We start from the raw sequence: 23,843 nt of genomic DNA, 5'->3' as shown, positions 1-23,843 counted from the left end.
AAAATGGAAAGATCTCCCAAGCTCTTGGCTAGGTAGGATCAACATAGTAAAAATGGCAATCTTACCAAAAGCAAATTACGGATACAACGCAATTCCCATCAAAATACTGACACAATTCTTCACAGAGGTCGAAAGAATAATATTCAGCTTTGTCCAGAATATCCAAAACAACACTGTACAATAAAGGAACGTCTGGAAGCATCACAATTTCTGACTTCACGCTCTATTATAGAGGTAGAGTCCTGAAAACAGTTTGGTATTGGCACAAAATCAGACAGAAAAATGGAATCAAAATGAAAACCCTGATAGTTACACTCACATCTATGAACACCTGATCTTTGACAAAGAAGCTAAAACTATATAATGGAAAAAAAAGCATCTTCAACAAATTTTGCTGGCATAACTGGATTCTAGCCTGTATAACACTGCAGATAGTTCCATATCTAACACCATACACAAAACTTAAATCCAAGTGAAACAAAGACCTCAACATAAACCCATCTTAACTGAACCTCTTAGAATTGAAAGTGGGAAGTACTCTTGAATGAATTGATACCCTAGACCACTTCCTGAAAATAATACCAATAGCACAGACACTGAGATCAACAAATAATAAATGTGACTTCCTGAAACTGAGAAGCTTCTGTAAGGCAAATGACACAGTCAACAAGACAAAAACATCAGTCCACAGAATGGGAAAAGATCTTCACCAACCCCACATCTGACAAATGGCTGATTTCCAAAATATACAAAGAAATCAAGAAGCTAGTGACCAAAACACTAGATAATCCAATTAAAAAGTGGGGTACAGAACTAAATATAGAATTCTCAATAAAAGTGTCTAAAATAGCTGAGAGACACTTAAACAAGTGCTCAACATCCTTAGCCATTAGGGAAATGTAAATCAAATCAAATCTGAGATACCATTTTACTAATCTCAGAATGGCTAAAATCAAAAACACCAAGGACAGTTTTTGCTGGAGAGGATGTGGAGAAAGGGGAACACGCCTCCACTGCTGGGGGTAGTGCCAACTCGTACACCCACTTTGGATATAAGCATGGCAGATCCTTAAGAAAATGGAAATCAGGCTAGCACAAGATCTAGCAATTCTACTCTTAGGCATATACCAAAATACGCACATTCATACAACAAGGACATATGTTCCACTATGTTTACAAGTAGCATTATTTGTAATACCCAGAACCTGGAAGCAACCTTCAGCTCCTCAACTGAAGAATGAATAAAGAGAATATTGTATATTTACACAATTGAGTACTACTCAGCAGATAAAAAAACAAATGGATGTAACTAGAAGAAACCATCCTGAGTAAGGAAATTCAGTCACAAAATTACAAACATGGTATGTACTCAATCTTGTGTGGATTTTGGACATAGAACAAAGGATTACCAGTCTACAATCCACACAGCCAGAGAAGCTAGGAAACAAGGGGGACTCTAAGAGAGACGTGCATGCCCCCCCCTGGAAAACAGGACAGGGACAAGATCTCCTGAGCAAATTGGGAGCATATGGTGAGGGGAGAAGGAGTTGGGAGAAAGAAAAGGGGAGGAGAAGAGGGGAGAGAAGGATATGAGGGAGCAGGAAGTTTGAGTTGGGGGAAGAATAGAAGAGAGCAAGATAAGAGATACCATAAAAGAGGGAGCGATTGTAGGTTTAAAGAGAATCTGGCACTAGGGAAATGTCCAGCAATCTACAAGAATGATCCCAACTAATAATTTAAGCAACAGTGGAAAGCCTACCTTAAATTCCATTCCCTGATAATGAGATTGATGACTACCTTATATGCCATCCTAGAACCTTCATCCAATAGCTGATGGAAGCAGAAGCAGACATCCACAGCTAAACACCGAGCTGACTTCCTGGAATCCAGTTTCAGAGAGGGAGAAGTGATGAGCAAAGGGTTCAAGACCAGTCTGGAGAAACCCAAGAAATAACTGACCTGAACATGGGGGAGCTCATGGGCCCCTGACTGATAGCTGGGAAACCAACATAGGACAGGCACAGACCCCCTGAATGTCAGCGTCGGTGAGGAAGCCTGGGAAATCTATGGGGCCTCTGCTACAGGATCAGTATTTATCCCTAGTATAAGAATGGACTTTGGGAGCCCATTCCACATAGATAGATACTCTCTTAGCCTATACATATGGGGGGGTCTATGCCCTGCTCCAAAGGATATGACAGACTTTGAAGTTTCCCCATGGAAGGCCTCACCCTCTCTAGGGAGCAGAAAGGGGATGTGATAGGGGCTTGGGATGGCAGGGGAGCAGGGGACGGAGAGGGACCTGGGATTGGATTGACACATAAAACAAGTTTGTTTCTATTTTAAATTTAAAAAGGAAAAATACAAGAACTACAGAATAAATAAGCAAAGAAACATAAAGTTAGTATAGTTACTTTCCTATTTAAAATCCTTATGATTAACATCTTGGAACCTAAACCTTTGTCTAATTCCTATGAATTTTAAGATTTACATTAAAAGTACAATGCATATTATAACTATGAAATCAAATTTCTTATTATGTTGCCAGTGCCTGTCAATTTAAACTGTTTACTTATATTAAAAATTTCAGAGTATTTTCAAAATATGTATCTCTGCTATCCTTCAAAGTGTGATAATGATAATATTGTATGTATGGATAACATGTAATGTTGCTCAACAATGAGCTATACCTTAATGAAATCATTGAATTTTTTCTAAGAGAAAAAGTTAGCCAGAGTAGTTTAGATGATGGACATTTAATCTCAGAGTCAAAGAAGTATTATTAACAGTTGAGAAAAATGAATTGTACCACTAAACATGGCACAGACCATACTAAATCTTATCAATATACACTAGTAAAATTTCCTATTATCTTGTAAGTATTTTGAATTACTCAGATCTTAAGTACAACTTTAGGAATTCAGAAGTTGGGTATACAGCTAAGACATCTGTCTAAGAATTACATAATTTTTTTTGCTAAAGACAATTCATTCTCTGAGTAATGAATGTAGATTGCTGCCAGAAAGAACTGACACCCATGTTTCTATGCCTAATGATAATTGTCCAATATGTGTTTACTGAATTTTAGTTATCTTTAGTTTAAAAGCCCTTTACATTGACTTTGTTGATGAGCTATGTTTGATAATCATTGAAGTAAAAATCGTAAAAGTCAAATAACATGGGATTGGAACAATAAGGAGATATGTGTGACATTATGGTCATGATGGGATAAGACTAGTTCAAGGATATCTTATTGAGGGAGATAATTCAGGAGATAAATTTGTTAAAATGATCAATGATTATTTTGCTACTTTCAGTGTTTATCACTCTTTTAGACTCAGACCTTGTCTCCAACGGTAAAACCATTGGATATTTGGGAAAATCATGTTCCAACCAGATATAATAGCTGTACAAATCTCGAAAATGGTACTGTGCCTAGTGTGTGAGGAGTAGTAAGGAGGCCAGTGTGACTCAGATGAACTGAGTAAGGAAATGGGAATAGTCAATCTGAATGCATATGTGCCTGTTTCATGCCTATTTTAGCCATTTACCAGATGACACTTAGGTTCTTTTTGATTTGGCATTATTATGAATGAAGCTGTTATGAACATGTATATAATATTCTTTGTCTGTAGAGAGAATTCTTCCCACTAGCCTGGTTCCAGAGCCACATCAGTCCCAAATGAACACACAGGAGGTTACATTAATTATAAAGCTGTTGGCAGTTTGTTTGTTTTTTTTACTGGCTATCTCTGACTTAAGTATTTACTCCATAATTGTTAATCTAAGTATTTCTCTTACTGGAAAAAGTGTCCGGACTTCTTACCTCTATGATGGCTACGTCGTGGCCCCCTGTGTTTCTCCTTCCCAGAGTCCTCCTCAACTCCTAGTCCCACCTACCTTGCTTCCCTATTGGACAACAGTGCTTTATTCAACAACGAATAAGAGATAGATTTCAGAATGACATCTCCCATCATCTCCTCTTTTTGGTCTGAATATAAAGGTTTTAACTTTAACATAGTCAAATTATATATAACAGAACAGTCATCAAGTAAGAACATAGTTACAATATTTTGTCCATTAGCATTTAGTAAGATTTAAAGAAAGTATCATCTATCCTATCTTTGTGAGTCTAAAGTCTTATATGCAGCTAATCTTTTATCTTAACTAAGGAAATCTATGATTATAACTATCTGCCTTCAACTTCATCAAAGACCACAGAAGGATAATATATAAACACTAGAATTAACAGAGACATCTTGCTGCCTGGACAGTCACACGAAGTTCCTCTGTAAAGTTGGGGCATCCATCTTCAGCCCATAGGCCACAGTGTATCTGGAAGACTTCTCAGCAAAGAAGGAAATTTCAAATTGTCTATCTGCATCGGCAGTCTGTCAGTCATTTCTCTGTGTCCTGCAGAAAGTCTCGTAGACTCTTTTATGAATCAGGAACCCTAAAGAACTGTTTGAATTCAGCATTCACTTTCCTGTGGGTCCTGCATGTCCAGTTTATACAGCAACAGTCAAGCAGTCTAGGCAAGAGCAAGGTTCTTGCCCAAATGGCTAATCTTGCCATGTTGAAAGCAAACTCCATAACGAGTTTCTTTGATGCCCATCTTCCTCTCAGACATAATTGGTGCTGCCAGGAGCAAACATTTCTCCTTGTCAAGAAAAACCCTAAACCATTTTAAATGCCATTTTCTGAAGGTCTTTGAAAGGTTTGAAGACAGTCTATCTATCTCAAATATATGTCTCTATATCTAGAAAATCTAACTTACCTAACTATATGTTCTGACTGCTATAAGTAACTATCTATAGTCTGTATTTAATTATGCATTATGTTTTAAAAGATCAATATAAGCACAATACTTAATCAAGAGGAGAAATATACACATCACAAAACTGACCTTAAATTTGTATCAATAAATGAAAAACCATACCAATGCAAAGTATTCATTTCCATACCATAATTCCCACCTGAGAAAAATGCTGCTACCAAGAAGCTGTGCTTCTCTCTGTTCTTTTGTTTCTGAAACTCCTTTTAAGCTTTTGTTATTCTACGTGGAAATTCAATCCAACATGCTGACACCATATGTAGAGAGAAGCCTTCCTGCCAGCCTGGTTCCAGAGCCACATCAGTCCCAAATGAACACACAGGAGGCTATATTAATTATGAAGCTGTTGGCAGTTTGTTTGGTCTCTTACCTTACTGGCTATCTCTGACTTAATTATTTACTCCATAATTGTTAATCTAAGTATTTCTCTTACTGGAGAAAGGGTCCAGACTTCTTACCCCTATGGTGGCTACATCGTGGCTCCCTGTGTTTCTCCTTCCCAGAGTCCTCCTCAACTCCTAGTCCCACCTATTTTGCTTTCTTACCGGCCAAAAGTGCTTTATTCAACAGCCAATAAAGGACAGATTTCAGATGACATCTCCCATCATTTGTCTGAGCATGTTTTCATTTCTCCTGGTAAAAATACAAGTATTGAATTGGCTTAGCCCTATGAAAAGTACATGTTTAGAAGAAACTGTAAAAATATTTTGTAAGATGTCTGCATAACTTGGATTCTTGCCAGCAACATATGAATGTTAAATTTCCTTTCCTCTTTTACTTGCAGTCTTCTCTGCCAATGATCCCCTTGATGTGTGATTTAATCCCCTAAAGACACACACATACAAGCAAGAATAAGTGGACTCCTTAAGTTGTATTAAAAATTTATATGTGTATGTACATGTAAATCATGATAATGATGATGATAAAATATCTGGCATGTATCTCAGTGATTCAGCACTTTCATTCCATATATAAGGCCCTGTAGAATTCCAGTTTTTATTTTTGATGATATATAACTGTAATGAGAAATCCACATGAGTGGGTTTAAGGGGTATTGAGGATTCATTAAGATGTAAATTGAGGGACTATGTACAGTAAGAATGCTTATCAAGCATTGTCCAGGATAATGAAATGTTAACATAAACAAAAATGGAACTACAACCAACAAAAACAGTACCAAGTAAGAAACACATACTAAATATTCAGATCACAGGTAAATGAAAAATTACAGAGATTACTCGAACAACTTTCCTTTCCTGAAAAATCCCTTAGTTAAAAATAGGAGAGACTAGTACTATGAGTATCTAGTCTTGAACGACATCAAAGACCTAAAAACAACAGTTGCTTTTCTTTGTGGCTTGCTCTTCTGGAATGGACAGCATGCTTAATTCCAGTAGTCAAGGCAAGGGCAATTCTTTGCCCAACAAGCCATTATGCTAAGAAGAAGACAAAATACATATGATATGTCTTTGATGACCAACATCCTCTTTGGAGTAGATTGGTGTTGCCAGGAGCAATTGTGTCTTATGCCAACAGAATTTTAAGTTGTTAAAATATTTAAATTTCATATTCTCTAGGTTTATTAAGTGTTTGAAGATCACCTATACATCCAACATATATGTACATGTAGAAAACTCAACTCAACTAACCTGACTGTAAGTATGACAAGCATGGGTGACTACTAACCTGTACTTCTTACCAACCTAAGTAGCTTAGAGACTTAGGCTTCACATAAAAAATACACAGTTTGTAAACAGATGTACAGTATAAGGACAATTACTTCAAATTCATACAGTTATAATTGCCTGCTGGGATTGTGATTGAGAATGACTTTCTCTGTAGATCTGCTTAGGAAGAGTTGACATACTGACACATTGTTTTCTTATCTATGAAATACATATATATATATATATCTTCATATGTGCAATTTTAAAGTGTTTTATGTACTTTAGTAAAAATACACTATACTTTTATTTTAATTCTTTATAAATACTCATTTGTATTATTAATATACATTAATAATACATACTACTAATAAGTAATATTTTCTTTATTTTAATTTTCAGTATTTCAGTGTTGGGTAATCAATTTCAATCAACACTTTTTTCCTTTGGATGTTTGATACAAGGTTTCTCAATGTAGTCCTGGCTATTCTGGAACTCACTCTCTAGATCAGGTTGGCCTTGAACTCAGAGATCTGCCAATGTCTGCCTCCCAAGTGCTGGAATTAAAGGTATGCACTACAATTGCCTCAGTCAATTCTTTTACATCGAACTTTCATCAATTGATTTATTTTACTGATTTAAAAATAATTTCCTAATTACAACATATAATTTGCAGTACTTGTTGAATTTATAAACAAAAATCCCAACTTCTGAAAATAAAAAAAATTTCCTTTATTAGTTACACTGTAATTCCTTTTTGTACTTGCTCACCCTGTGTAGGACCTATAGATTATGCTGAATGAATGTGTCAGGTGTCAATATCCTTATTTTGTCCAGAATGGGTAAACATTTACTGTCAACATATGTTAGTCATATGTATCTCAAATATGTGTTTTAATCAGGTTGAAGATATTTCTTTATATTTTTACTTACTTGAGATTTTATGAGTAGACATTGTTAAATACTTTTCTTCACATTTTAAGGCCATATAGTTTTTTGATTTCTAGTATTGTGATTCATATAGATTAATTTCCATCATTGAAGATCTTGATAGTTTTAGTGTTAATATATTTTGCTATTATGCTCTATAATCCTTCATATACATTACTAAATTTTATTTGGTAATATAGTATTAATGGTTGTTGATACTCAAGAGGGATATGTCTCCAGGTTTTTTCTTTATAATATCTATTCTATTTGATGTAGGGAAAATTTTTGGCCTCAAAAACTATGGAATTTTCCACTTTTATTTTATAGAACAATTTTTGCTATTTATTGGTCTTAATCCTTCCCTTCGCATTTATTAAACATTCATGGAGGGGTGATATAGATGTCTTTCTTAGTACTGACCACTCAGCTTTCTCATCCCTTATTGTTGGCATCTTGAAAAGCCTGGAGTCTCTGCATTTAACCCCATTCATTGTAAAGAGATGCTTTTGTGATTAAGACTCAAAATCATATTTTTCTATGCATATATACATTAATATTAAGAAGGTGATTGAATAAAATATTAATTTAACTAAACAACAGTAGTGTGTTTCCCCTCGGTTCCTTGGTACAAGACATAAAACCTGAGTAATATTCCACTATGTAGTCACAGAAACTGGAAATTTACTTGAGTTTGCAGTACAAGACCTTCTTGTGGAGTCAATTTCAATCCAAGCAGAAAGCAACTGTTTCTCCTCATACCAGTCGTGCCCCTATTGCAGTAGTGGGCACATATTACCGGGCTAGACGGTCTCTTAATTCATAGTATATATAACTGGATAAGACCACAGGTGCCTTTTGTCCCCCATCAGCCTGTGTGGTATATTTTCCATTTATCTTCAATTTCATTTTTCGTTATAGTTGAGTAATATTCCAATGTGTATATGTATCACATTTCATTATTTATTCCTCAGGTGATGGAATAAATTAGGTTGTTTTTATTGTGGGTAGAGCAGCAATGAACAAGGCTTAGCAAGTATCTGCATTTCAAGTTCTTTGAGCATTTTCCAAGGAGAAGTATATCTGGGTCATATGGTACATTTATTTTTACTTTTTTTCAGAATTCTCAATACTAATTTTCAGAATGGCTGCATCATCTCTCAGTCTCACTAGCAGTGAATAAAGATCAGTGTTCATGTATTTCTATAGTGAGAAATAAAGTTCCCTGGGCATGTAGCCAAGAGTGAGCCCTAAAGTAATTCTATTTCTATTGCCACACTGATTTCTAAAGCGGTTATATTAGTTTATTATGAGTGAACAAAGGTTTCTCTTCCTCCACATCCTCACCAGCATTTGATCTCATCTTATTTCCTGATAGGAACCATTCTGACTTGTTTTGGCAGCCATTTGTGATTTTTTATATACATATAAAATATATACACATGTTCATACGCTTATTTTCTATCTTCATGTATTATTCAGTATAATGTCTTCATTTCTCTGTGTTTTTTTGCCTTGATTTTTCTCTAACCATATTGATTGCTTTCTTCTACATTTTAGAAGTTTTTATATGTTGTAGATGCAAATCTTTTGTTAGATGGGCTGACAAAAATATTTTCTTCCAATTTGTAGCTTGTTTTTACATCATCTTATCTGAATGTTCTGAAGCCCAAAAGTCTTAAATTTTAATGAAATACAACTCATACAATTTTATGCACTTAAGATTTTTTGGATTTTATATTGTTAAATATAGAAATTATCTCTGAGTCAACTATAGTTTTAGGATTGGGCTTTTAAAATGTTTCTTTGCAAAATTGCAGATATGATGATTTTCTACTACTTTAAAAATTTTTACAGATTTATATTTCTCATTTGTGCTTATGTCTATTTTTAGATAATTTTACAATGTATGATACTTTATGTGATATGCAGCTTTGTCCATACATATTCAATTTTTCCACTAGAAGTTTTTGGAAATATTTTTTCCACAATGAATTCCTGTGTACTTTTGTAAAGAATTTTTCTGGGCATAGTACATAACCCTATTTATAATTTCTCTAAGCTAGTCTTTCCTGTATATCTCCTGGTAGTATCTAATCTGATCCCTGTTTCCATGATTCTACATATTGTGTAAATTGGAATCACACAGTATTTGTAATATTTATGTATGGCTTATTTAACTAGCAGAATATTTTAAGGATTAATTTCTGATTATTGTAGAATAGTATTCCATTCTCTGTATATACCATATTTTTATTTATTCATTCACTTGTTACTGAAATTATTTTTCTACTTTTCAGCTATTGTAAATAATACATACAAATATCAGATTTCATCTTTGTGTTCAATTTTTCATAGTGCATTTTTTAGAGTGGGAAAGATGAATTATATATTTTTTTACTTATTTAAACATTTTAGTTTTGAGAATTTTATTCATGACTGTTGTGTTCATGCTATTGCCACAAGTCCCTCCCCCAAATCCTCCTATATTCCCTGAAAATTCATGATGTATTTTTCTTTACTTATTATTGCTATTCAGGCAAAAAACCAAAAATATATATACATGACTTAGTTATTTAGTGTTGATCGCATTCTTGTGTGTTTGGGTTGACTATTTGGGATGACATAATATATCAGGAGGCTGGTTGATGGAGAAACTGACTCTCCTTCTCTTAGCAGCTATTATTCGCCTGTACCACTTCATCTAGTGGTCCAGCTGTGCCAAATATACCCCATCTACATTGATATGATGACTGTTTTGTCATTATGCTGGTCTTGTTTAAATACTGAGATGTTTATGTTGCCATGTCTAGAAGACACTATCTAGCAGCAGGCATCCTGGTCTTCTGGCTTTTATGAACTTTCTGCCTGCTCTTTTGTGATGGTCTATGCATGAGGATTGAATTGTAAATATATCAATTGGGGATGGATCCCCTATGATCGTTTATTCTATGCCTTTTGATCAATTGTGTATTCCTGTAATACAACACATCTGCTTAAAAAAGAAACTTCTTTGATGAGTGGTTAGAGCTGGATTTATCTGTGAGTCTAAGCACTAAGAATACAGTTATAAATCATACTAGTTTGGAAACATGGCAATAGTAGCTTCTTCTCTGGAGTCTACATTTTTCCAGTCTCAGGGACAGAGTTAGGTTAACAACATTAAGTCTTTTGTATTGAGTAGGACTTAATTCAAAATAGACAACTGATGGTTATCCCCAAGTAAATTCTGTTATTGCACCTTTGTGGATATCTTTATGTGTCCATAATTGTGGTTTGCGGGATTGACATTTAATTAAGATCTCTGATTGTCTTTCTCTCTCAGCAGCTTGTATAGCATCTTTATATACTGAGAGTTACTTCTCAGGAATGAGGCTTCCAGGTCAGATACAGCTTGTCTCCTCCAAGCACTTTTTTCAAGTCGTGTGGTATCTTCCACAGTAGGGTCTTACCTTCCAGTTCTTTTAAATGTTTTTCTGCACTGACATGTGAACCTAGCTCACCACAGAAGTGAGCATGCTACACTAGTACTCTACCAAAGAACTACACCTCTATCTCCTGTTTTGCTGAGATTCTTGCTGCACAGTTCAGGATGCTTTTTTCTTATTTCAGAAGCACTCTTATTTACATATCTATCACCCAATTCCCTTGCTCTCCCATCCTCCCATGCTACACCCACCACTCCCCAGGGATAATGAGGTCCTCCATGGGGTACCATCAAAGTCATTTGGGGGAGGACCCAGGCCCTCCTTCTCATGTTTGGGCTGCAATATTATCCAGGATGTTTTTATATTTGATAATCTTCCTCCTGCTACCTCCCAAATTCTGGGAGGTCATGCTCATATCATTATGCCCAACTAATACAACATTTAAAATCAGATAATATGAATCCTCTTAATTTGTCGTTTTCTCAAATTGATTTCACTATTAAATTTCCTCATAATTTTGTAAAAATATTTAGATCAACTCTTACATATTTATAAAAAACATTTAGAATTTTGATATGGAGTGCATTTTATTGTTAGACAGCCTAGAATAACAATGTCAACAGTTGTATTTCCCAATCCATGAGCTCAAACTCTCTTTACATTTAATTAGCTCTTTTTGAATCTCAGTCATGTTTTGTAGTTGAAGGTTACAAGTCTTTGAACTCTTCATTTAACTTCTAGATATGTTGCCATTCTGAATTGGTTTTTTATGATGCATTCAAACAAATAGAACTCGAATTCTTCTTCTTCTTCTTCTTCTTCTTCTTCTTCTTTTTGTTTTTATTTATTTATTTATTTATTTATTTTTGCTTTTACGAGACAGGGTTTCTCTGTATTGTTTTGGAGGCTGTCGGTCCAGCCCGGCCTTGAACTCACAGAGATCCTCCTGCCTATGCCTCCCGAGTGCTACGATTAAAGGTGTGCACCCCCACCGCCCGGCTTGTGCCAGCACTGCTCGGCTACTAATTGAATTCTTAAATGATGATTTTTGAACCTGTAACTGAAGATAATGAAGTTACCAGTGGGTGGAGCAGGCATAGAATATACGGGCATAGAATGTGGAGGCAAGGACATAGTATCTTTTTTATAAATTTTATTTAAATTAGAAACAATCTTATTTTCCATATCAATCCCAGGTCCCTCTCCCTCCCAGGGCATAGCATCTTAAAGTCTGCCTGGGTAAAATGAAAAACTTTCTAAAATCATGTCAGAAAATGAATACTGTAGAAAGAAGTGGGAATATATTTACAGTGGTAGACTGCTTTCAGACCCTGGTACTACCCGAAAGTATTATTAGTTGTAATCATTTTAGCAGCTTGTTTTTTGTTTTATATATTAAATATCATTTCATTCAAAAATGAATTTATTTCTTCCATTCCATCTTGAAATCTTTTCCTAATTTTTGTCTAATTGCTATAGCTAAAATTCTGTAATATTGGAAAGCTGTGGCAGAAGCAAACATGCTGGTTTCTGCATGTGGGGAGACGATTTCAGCATCTTCCCACTGAGCATGTTCTTATACTCTGGATTTTCCATAAAGGCTTGGAAAACATTCCTTTCTGATGATAGTTTTCTGAGTATATCTGTTAGTAAACTAGGTGCAATTGTGTCAACCATTTCTATTGCATTGATTCAGATGGTACACTGTTTTCTTAATTCCATTAATTTGGTGTATTACATTGACTTCTTTATTTGGAAACACTTTTGTATTTTTAGAAACTATTTCATTTTCCCCTTTTATATAACCTTTAAAGATTCACTTGAGTTTCATTTGATAACTGTTAGGGAACTTACATTTGGATTTGTTAAGGATGCTGCTTTGCTATTTTTGGTTAACTTAGTATATTCACCTGGCTCTCATATAATTGTCCCAAAGAATCCATGTAATTTTTTGAAGTAACTGAAACCACCTAATCCAGCGCTTTTTATTTTTGAGAAGTTTTTGGTTATTGATTTCACATAGGTCTCCTGGGAGTTTCTAACTGCTAGTTAAGTTCTATGATTTGAATTCTTCTGAATATATATTGACTTTCTAATTGACTTATCATTGTTCTTAGTATAATCCAAATTTTTTTTTTGTTTTTTGTTTTCTTATTTTTTTATTTTTGTTTTTAAATTTAAATTACAAACTAGGTAGCTTCACATGTGAATTCCAGGTCCCTCTCCCTTTCCTTCCCTTCCTCCCATGCCCTTCTACCAACCCCTCCAATATCCCCTTATTTCCCCAGGGAGGGTGAGGCCCTCCATGGTGATATCCATAGCCTGTCATTTCATCCAGGGCAGGGCCTAGACCCTCCCCCGAGAGTTCAGGGTGAGAGTGCATCTCTCATTGTTCTCCAAATAAATTTTAATCTCTTCAGTCAGGATCAATTTCTTCAAACATTTGTGATTTTACTTATTCATTTATTCTGTCTCCTTTTTTTACTCTAATCATATGCCAATTACAGCATATTTTTAAAGTTGATTATGCTGTTTCCCTACTGTGTTTATCATTTTTTCTCTTCTATGATCTTTATTATTTGCTTCATCTTGATTTTTGTTTATTACACTCTACAATGTAAAGTGAGGGAAATGATTCCCAACATTTCTTTGTTTTAATGTAAGCATTTATAACTACTCATTTTCCAGTGAAAACTGAATTCCTGCATCTCACTGTTTTTTATGTGATGAGTTTTGTTTATCTCAAATGTTCTAACTTCATTTCTAATTTATTCTATACCCACTGATTTAAAAAGTGTGGTAAGTTTCATTTACTGGAAAACTTCTAAGTTTCACTTCTGTTACTGAGTTTTAACTTTTTCCCATTGTTGTTAGAGAAAGTGGGTTGCATAAGTTTAGCCTTTTTTAAATTTGTAGTCTTGTTTTGTGGATTAAATCATAGTCTACCTGAAATGTATATTACTGTAGGAATGTATATTAGTGTAATGATTACGAAAAGCAGTGTTGTGGTTAAAAACATTCTAAAATTAAAATTAGATTTTCATCAAGATGTCCAGTTACAGTTAGGTTTAGAGTTAGGTAAGAATTATTATACTAAATTCATTTACTAACTCTTACCTTACTCTAAACCTAAAGGTAACTTTAACAGCGTTATGTATAAAGCTTAATTCCAGCACCACATGTGCATTTAGCTTTTACTTTCCCTCCTCACTAATGGGGAATCAAAATTAGTTTTACACAATTTTGTACTTTTTCTGTTTTCCCATGGACCTATAAATGTCTCACCATATTTCTCATGATGCGAACTGCTTTCTTTCTCTTTAGAGTATGGACTGTTCTTTGCAATTTACCACTTCTCATTTATAGGCTCACATAGAGGAAGCTTCAATCCTCCATTTTGCTTCATTCAAAAATATTATCTATATTTTCTCCAGTTTCTCTTGCTGTATTAATGTGAATCTCAGTTAATGTGACTGTATAAATTTGAGGATCACAATTACTATGTTTTTGGTTAAAATTATTTCCTGTACTCATGCTACAGCATGATTTCAGCTTATTTCTTTATACATGGAAATAGCAATAGCAATAACACCAACAAAAATAATTCACAGTATAGTTTATAAAATTAAAATATTCTATTGACCTATAACATTGGTTCTAGTAATAATTGTTCAGGTAATAATTCATCTAGCAAGTCAATGATAAATAAATATTCTTTTAATTTGCCATTTATTTCTGACTCTTTTCCTCCTATGATGTCAGATTTATTCTAAATCTGACTAGTCTAAATTTAAAGATGGTTGCCTGTGTCTCTTAGGTTCATTAGCTTCTTTTTTCACATTTAGTGTGTGAGAGAACATCTTTTTATGGATCTTCCACTGAAATGTAAAAGATACATGTTTCTTAGAAACACTTAGCAAATGCCTTTTCAAATGTAAATAATTTTTTTCAAACTCATCTCTGAGACAAAACTATTATTTTTGGAGGAAGGAGATATACCAATTGGCCTCGGTTAGATAAGGATTTTTGGAGCTATTGTTAGAGTTATTATTAATACAGATAAGCCTGTTGCCTGAGAAATTCAAGCCCTGTTCAAGTACTAGAACAAAAACTGAGAAACCACTTAAGAAATGGCTACAGTTTTTACCTTAAGCAGAATAAGAGACTTTAGTATAGAGTCAAATTTGAAGGACCATGGTGCAAGAAAACACAGCTAACTTATTCTAGCTTCTATGTTCCTACATGGCAACAGTGTTGCAGCAGCAGAGCAGAGGAAGTCACAAATCAAGCCACTTATAAGATACATTGTTAGTACCCCAGAGATGCACATACAAGACAAGGCAAGCTATCCTACAGTCTGCTGAAGCTATCTGATGACATTATTAGCTTTTGAGTTGGTGGAAGTTTAATGATCTGCTAAGTTAATAGAGTTTAAAAGCTTTCTATTTATTAGTCATAGGATATTAGCTCTGACCCAGAGGTGGGCTTAGAATGGCTGTTTAGAAGCTAAAGCTAACACAAGATAATGTATAATTAGGCTGTGAAGCTGCAACATTCCAACTTCTCCAAATCACTGGGGAAATAGATGTTCTCTGGATAGTTTGATTCACAGCAGCGTTATGTGTCCAGGAAAGAATGGACCAGAAACAATCTCCTTCAAACTTCCCTTAAAGTTACTTCTCTTGGAAACATCTCATATTTTGAGATTATATTTTTAAAGTGAGGCCTATCAGATAACAGCTCTATTTATTTTGGAGATCAAAGAAACAAGTGAGAATATTGACTTCCTACCATGACACAAAGACCTAACTTGGCAATTCTGCTTCCAATGGCAGAGCATCACATTTCCATTAGGAGAAAAGACTTTGAAACAACAATACCAGATCCAAACTATGGACTCTATTTAGACCCAAAGAAATACTTTTTCAAATATTTGGAAGCACTTAAAAAGCTGTGGTGGAAATGAACTACAGTCAGAATATGAATTCTCAAAGAATTAATAAAATATTTTAAAAATAAAAATGAAGCTTAGTAAGCAAGCAATAAAAATGAAATATGTACAGTAGGGATCCAACCTACAACTAGACTCCACATCTATTATCCTTTAGAAAGCATTAGAAAGTGTGTTTCTGTGCTACTGCCATAGGCTTTGCTGAGCATGGGTTATAGAGAAATATGCTTACTAAGGGAGAAGTACAACTGTCATTCAGCCTAGGGTTTAAGGATAGGAAGAGACATGGCTAAGGTAGAGGGTCTTTACTATCTCTCATTCTTAAAAAAATGTGAAATAGAAAGTTAGTGCATAAAGTTTAATGCCATATATTTTATTAAAAGGATTTACAAGATGGTAAAATGTGCTATTTTGCAAGGTTGAAATTGAAATGACAAATATTACATCCAATGGGGCATGTCATACACCACATTCAAGAGATAATATTGTGAATGCAAGTTAACAAATTTTACACCGATACAAGCCTGGGCACAATGTGATTCCATAATTATGCTGAAAGCCCTTGAAGATAATATTTGTTAAGTGGTTTGTATGTGAAGGAAGGCATTGTACCAAGTAGAAAATGCTTTATGAGCATTATCCCATTGCCTCACAACAATCAAATAAAGCAGTTTACTATTATTAGTTTATTTTATAGAGAAAAAACCTCAGACTCACAGGGAATATCACCTTTTTAAAAATCACCTCAGCACTTGCCTAACATGCATTTAATACTCAGAATAATCCCCATTACTGCTCCCAGAAAGCAATATAACAAGGAACCATCAGAGTTGACATTTTATGTTGTATTAATGCATGACAATTTCCTTGACCATAACTCCATTACTAATTTTTTACTATTTTTTATTTGGAGACAAGATCTCACTGTGAAGAGTAGGATGTCTTGATACTCATAGTCATCCTGATGTTTATTCCCTGAGCTTCATTTCTTCATGAAATGAAGACAGAGCTGTGCATTTGTGTATGTGAAACTGGAAACCATAAGCAGGCAGCATTTTCATTGGAGACTTTATTCTAGTAAATGTATTAATAGGGACAGTTGAGAAATTGATGTGAAAATTAACAGTTGTCAAATTAGCCTTTTGTTAGCATCCCCTTACATAAGAATCTGCCTAAAAATAGGATTAGGAATTTAGTTCTACCATACCTTGTCCCATCAGTTTTCACAGGGGAAAACCAAGAACCAGAGGGATATTGTTCAGGTGGTGAACATCAGACCCAACACAGCACTTACATATTGCATCTGACTTCCCAAGGCTCCTACCCTGATATGCAGCTTTTAGAGAACTATTTGTGGGATTAAGTCCCACAGAGGGAAAAATGTAGCTCCTAAGAATCAAAACTTGTATGTCCATTTCAATATAAATGTTACACATCTTCTGCTGTTTATCTCATTCTTTATGCCTTTGTATTGTGGCATATCTCTTAGGCCTTATATACATAATTATTATCTAATTACTATTTACTTAACCTGGTAAATTAACACATTGTCTATAGGAACACTGCCTTCTATGCTAAGAGTTGTGGAATACCTGAGGTGATGAAGACTGACCCACTTAAAGTAGGCTTTCTGTGGGCTGTAAAGTACCAAAAGTTTGACTTAACTTGCCTGTGGGTGAGCCTATTCCCTCTCCAAGACCAAAATGGACTTGCATCTTCCTAAAGGACATATAAGTGGCAAGTAGAAAAGTTTTTCTAAGTTGCTGTCACAGTCTCTGCACTCTCAAAATGAGTACTTTAAATACAGCAACAATATGGCACTATTGTACAGTGAAAATCATCTTAGTAAGAGATGAGAGCCCTATTTTAAAATACACCCTAAATAGTCCATTTACTGCAACAAATGCCAGTTGATTGGGCTGTGCTGTAATTGGATACAGCATTGAAGAGCTGCTTTGCCTATTATTTAAATTTCCACTGAAGAAATAGCTAGTTCCTTCATCTCTACTCAACTCACTTTTCTTTCAGGGCCACAGATGTGTCTTGGCCATAGCATAGCTATAGAGAAGGAAACAAGCGAATCTGAGAGAGGCTGCTCTGCTGCAGCACAATTCGCAGCCATGACAACCAAGCCGCCTCTGTAGATGGCGTAGGCCTACCTTCTCTCCAGGCATCTGCTCAGCAGCTCAAGGAATTTAGCTGACAGCAGGGAGAATTTGCAGACTACAGCTCTGCTCTGTCATGCTAGATGAACACTTCCTTCCTATTCTTCTTGGTTTGTTGTGGGTCTGAGGTAGAGTGTACGCAAATCAAATCAACAACTGTATTTAAGCAACAGCTCAGTGGCTGTCTACGTATTAGATTTTATGGGAGACTATGATCTTCTCATTCCTTGCAGGAATGTGACATGGAATTACAATACAGTGCCATCTGCACACTTGTCTTTTTCTTTTAATTTTTACAGGTGTCACAAATTTGTCACATCCAAACTAACTTTCCTACTCACAGCTGCTGTGGCTTTCACATGCATAGAAATGGTCCAGCTACTCACCTTTTTGCTACAGACAAGAAACCTAGAAGGGATCTTTGACTTGTCCATCTTCTCACGTCTGTACCCAGTTCCATCACTGTCATGATTCAGTTGATATTTCTTCCTAAGTAGGACTCCAATCTACCATCTACCCCATTTCTACAAGACCCATTTCTGGTATCACTTTTGTATAACAATGTGAGAATGCTCTACAAATTACTTGCTATTGTTCTTCTCTCTCTAGTCTGACCATTTCATCACTCAAACCTAAACTATAAGGAAAACATGATCCAAGGATTCAGCTCATCATTTCTCTGCTTAAACTCTTCAGTAATGCCCTTCAGGTTTCAGAAAAAAGTAATCATTTAGCATGACACATGAAGGAGGCACACTGTCATCTGGCATATATATTTAAAGTAGCAATATATTTTGAAAGTATTTTATAACTAGATAATTTTAGTGAAACAGATAGGTTTTAAATTCTGAATTACTTAATTCTTCTTATTCTCTGCATTTGAGTAAATGGTGATATAACTTGAATCAGTAATGTTTACCAAAGTGTTCATTGCCAGGGACTGTTAGACTTTTGAAAATTTGCTTCACAGAAACAGGTCTATACCTTTAGCTGTGTCTGTGGCTTAAATTTGCTGTTTCTTGCATTTTGGTGTTACTTTAAGTGCCTAAGTAGATTGAGGAAAAATGAGAGATTAATAATACATCTTAGAGCTGGATCTGGTGTATTAAACTGTAGTTGAAACTGCTTGAAGAGGTATAATGTTAAGATCCTGTACCAAGTGTATCTCAAGTTCAAAGTCAGCTTGGGCTACAAACCAAGCGCAAGGCCAAATGTTGGACCCTAGCCCTCAATGACCTCTGTGCATTGCTTGTCAGCTGATAGCCACTGGTGCATCCTGTTCTCTAATACTGCCCTACAGTTCCCACCTTGTCCACCTATCATCAATATAGAAAGCACGAGTTCTTACACCTGGGGTTTCTCCACAAACCTGGGGTTTCTCCACTGTTCTGTAAGTATGAATATAAGGCTGCTCACTCCTAATGACACACACACAGGCAGACATACAGATGCGGAGCATACACACATGCATTCTCCTGGTAATAATGGTGGCAGGCACATTGTCTTAGCACAAATGGCCAGAGGTCGTGTCTTTCATTTCCCAACACCTCGGACTTGCTGGTGGTGTGGACACCACAGTTAAACAGGGCAACTTACTGAGGTCCTGTATCAAAATAAAAAGAAAGAAATATAAATGTACAAGGGATGTAGGGGACCTTGATTACCATGTACAAAGCCACAGGTTTAATCCTCAGCACCACACATACACACGAAACAAAACAAGGTAAGTATTATGTCTTCTCGTGAAGATCTCTTTGCACATTCATAACAGGTATTACCTATAAACAGAATTAAAAAGGAATAGACAATTACTAGAACTTAATGTATAGGACTGAGTCTTCTCATAGGAGAAAAAAGTCTGGGAGCTTGGCAAGATTATTTGACAAAAGGTGCTTTGCTTGGCCTTCTGCTTCCTCCTTCTGATTTTCCATGCATTACTATGGTATGTTGTTCCTATGGTAGGCAAGAAAGCATACAAGAATTGATGATACACTTTTTTCTAGGTTCTTAGCCCAAAACAGGGTAAAATGCTGAACCAGAGTGATAGTAATGCTAGTGATTACATTGAGCTAAGTTCTACTGCTTGTAGGAAATGAAAGTTGGTGGCTCAAAAGAAAAATCTTGATATAACTGGTAAAAAAATTTAAGAAGAATATTTGGGGAAATATATGAGATGCCATGTATGTAGACAAATGAAAGTTAGCAATACAAACAACATGTTGAAAATCAAACATGCTATTCAGTTAAGATAAATACCAAACACAGTGTTTTCTATAAGAGGAGAGGGCATTTCAATATGGCTAGAACAGAATATGTGTGAGAATCATAAGTTGGATATTGATTTTGAACAAAAGATATGTGTGGCCAGGTGGTGGTGGCACATGCCTTTAATCCCAGCACTCGGGAGGCAGAGGCAGGCAGATCTCTGTGAGTTCAAGGCCGGGCTGGCCAATAGCCTCCAAAACAATACAGAGAAACCCTGTCTTGTAAAAACCAAAGAAAAAAAGATATGTGTGTAGACTATAGAAAGTCTTTAATACAAGGATAAAAATTCAGTATGGTGATAATAACATGTATTTAAACAATTTTAATCATAAGAGGGCAATATCATAAGTCTGACTTCTGTGGTATTATATAAATGAATCAATGGTATTACTTTAGAAGCTATCACAATGGTAATGATGAGAATAAATTACGGCTGATATTAAAATGACAATTGGTACAAGGAGGTCTAAACACTGAGTAAATATTGGAGTAATGTCTCCTGCAGTTACTGATGGAGTCAATGATGAATAGTACTATGTGGTAGCCAGACTCCTGTCATTAGCAAATGTAGACAGCAGGAGATGCTTTAACTGTGGTTAATATTGTGACATGAATGGACACTAGTTGACCAATATAGGGTCTAGATAGGCAGCTAAGATAGTAAGTTTAACATTTGACTGGGATTTGTGAGGCACCAAGTTTATGGGTTTGAAAATAATTTTTATTTCCCAATAAATAATTTTCTGTAGGCTCATGATTTTTTGTTGTTTCTGTTATCTGCAGGAACAAATATTTGACTTTTCTGTCTGTTGCCTCTCTCCATTATTCACTCAACCACCAACATTACTCATACTTAGTATATATTCTAGGAAATAAGACCAAAGTAGAACTTTGATTTCCACTGTATCCAAAACAGTTTCTTTCCTGATATTCTCCATGTTAGAAAATACTCTTACTATTAACATTTGTCAAAATAAAATCTAACTGCTCTACATTACCACCAAACATTGAATCCATAAGTTAGGGAGATTTTACTCCAAAATCCTTAAACATTAATGCTTTGAATTCATCTCTTTTCTCCCCCTCACAAGGTGAAGAGTTATTGGTAATTTGGCTTAATCATTGAGTATTCTCAGGAATAATAAATATTTGTCTATCACAGTGTCTTAGAGTTGAAAAACTTCTCACTATGTATCTGATGCCATCCTTCAGTAACACTTAAATGCATAGATAAGGTCAAAGCACATATTTAGAAAAAGATCACTTTAAAGATGTAACAGAAGAATGAGTTTGACAAAAACAGCATACAGGGAAAATGAATCTCAACAAATCTCACACTTTCAGTTAATTCAAGATAGCAGTCAAGTTTAAGTATTCTTCTACTTAAATTTGGGAGGCATACATGAAAAATACTGATTAAACATTACTGTATGGCTTAAACATTTTTGTACAATCTGGTTCAAATCCATTTCCCACAATCAGAGAAATAAGAAAATTTTCAAAATTCATTTTGTGGAGTATTTGTTTAACTAGGCAAAGATGGTTACATATGATTATGCTGCATTTGCTTAACTATGTAAAAGTGTATTGCACTAGGTCTCACTGCCAGGGATCCCACAAACAGACCAGACTACAAAATGGTCATCTACATGCAGAGGGCCTGGTTCAGTCTCGTATAGGCTTCCCAACTCTAGGTCTACATTCCTTGAGCTCCCACAAATTCAGGTCAACTGTCTCTTGGGTATCGCCATCATGATCATGATCACCGTTGCTCATATAACCCCTCCAGTATCTATCCTTAGTGTGTGGGCTGACTTTTTGGAGCCCATTACATATGGTGGGATGCCTTTCTGAGCCTTGATGGGGGGAGGGACTTGGTGCTGCCTCCACTGAATGTGCCAGGCTTTGTTAACTCCCCATAGGAGGCCTTACCCTTTCTGAGCATGGGGGTAGATTGGAGGGAGGCTGGGCCAGGAGGAGATGGAAGGGAGAGGGAACTGTGGTTGGTATGTAAAAATGAATAAAAAATGAAATTTAAAAGGGTGTGTTGCATTTGAATAAATTGAATAAAATTAACCTGTTCTCAGAGAGGCAGGATTAGCAACTACTTGACAGGAAGTAGCAGAGAGGAGCATAGTGTGTGGGATGTTTAGTTTGGAGGTGTAGAAGGAGAGAGTTTCCTGGACACCAGCAAAAAGAAAAAGCTAGCCAATTGCTGTTATAATTCTCCTTGATCACAAATTTTCACCCTAGACATTGGACAATCGAGATTTAGTTAAAGCTACCTTTAAAGGACAACAGTTGAGGCATTGTCTGGAGTCTCCAGGCTGTGATTGCTAGTAGTTCAAAATGTAGCCAATGTAACAAAGGTTAAACAATGAACTTATTATTGTTGTTCCTTTCAATCTCTAGCTATAAAGTTAAATCTAGAATCTAGGAAATTAGAAAAAGCATTTTAAACTTTGTATACTTTAACTTCAAATAATTAAAAATTATCATGCATCTTTTATTAGGTAGATAGAGAAAAGCACCCTGTGGTATAAATGGCAGAAATAGATTGCTGAGTCAAATAGATTCAAGAGGTATCTAAGAGATATTCAAGAGGAACCCACCCTGAACTGGAAATTTGTGCTTATGTGAACTGATTACTACATCAAAACTTCAACTTCATTATCTGTGGATCATGCAAAGAGTTAAAACCCCACTCATAAGTAACATTAAAATATTAAAATGTTCAAAACAGTTAATCTGATACTCAACAACTAGCCACTATAAAGTTCACAAGAAAGATATAAAAACTCCAATGACATATGTAATTCAATATCATATAATCCACCTATTTAGTGTGATTCAATGGCTTTTCACATAACAGAAGGGAATAGGTTTTAAGTAGATTTGGATAGCAATTATTGAAGGAAAAATTATTGAATACTATTGAAGGATTAAATGATTAACTTCCTATTGATCATGCAAAATATGATCCCAACAATTGGTAGGTTGAATTAGGTTGGGAAACTCTTCATGACCAGAAAAAACTAATTGATGTCATTATTTTTTAATTAAAAGTCACTTGAATCTATCTCATCAAAAATAATATATTTAAATTCAATATAGTAAAATAACTGCTAGCAAAATTGGTAGATGATTTTACATCGTGGCTACTTGGAATGTAGGCATATACACGGAAATCTGTGGCTTCCTTACAAACATGCAAACACCCACACACAAATATTGAGAGATACATACATAGATAGAGAGAGAGACTGTACAAAAGATAAATTTATATTAATGTCACTAATTTTATCTGCTTACAGTGATTTTGAGGTTTTGGGGAATGAGAAACTGAATGATTTGCTACCTAAGTTTCTTTGCAAATAACTTTACTTAGATAAAACAAAGTTTGGATGAAAAAAGTTAGGGAAGGAGAGAAAAATGAAAATTCTTATCAATTAATATCTGTAAAGACAATGTGGCTAGTGGTTTTTCCAGTAAAACTACAGTATATGAAGATCTGAGAGTCTACAGAAGATTCCCATGTCTGACATATTGATCTCATTAAACTTTATAAGGTAACTATATGAAGCATTTTTATTTTATGAGGTTACTTTA

This window comes from Mesocricetus auratus, unplaced genomic scaffold (assembly GCF_017639785.1).
Source record: "Mesocricetus auratus isolate SY011 unplaced genomic scaffold, BCM_Maur_2.0 Super-Scaffold_100003, whole genome shotgun sequence".
NCBI lineage: Eukaryota > Metazoa > Chordata > Mammalia > Rodentia > Cricetidae > Mesocricetus > Mesocricetus auratus.
This window is presented reverse-complemented; position numbering follows the sequence as displayed.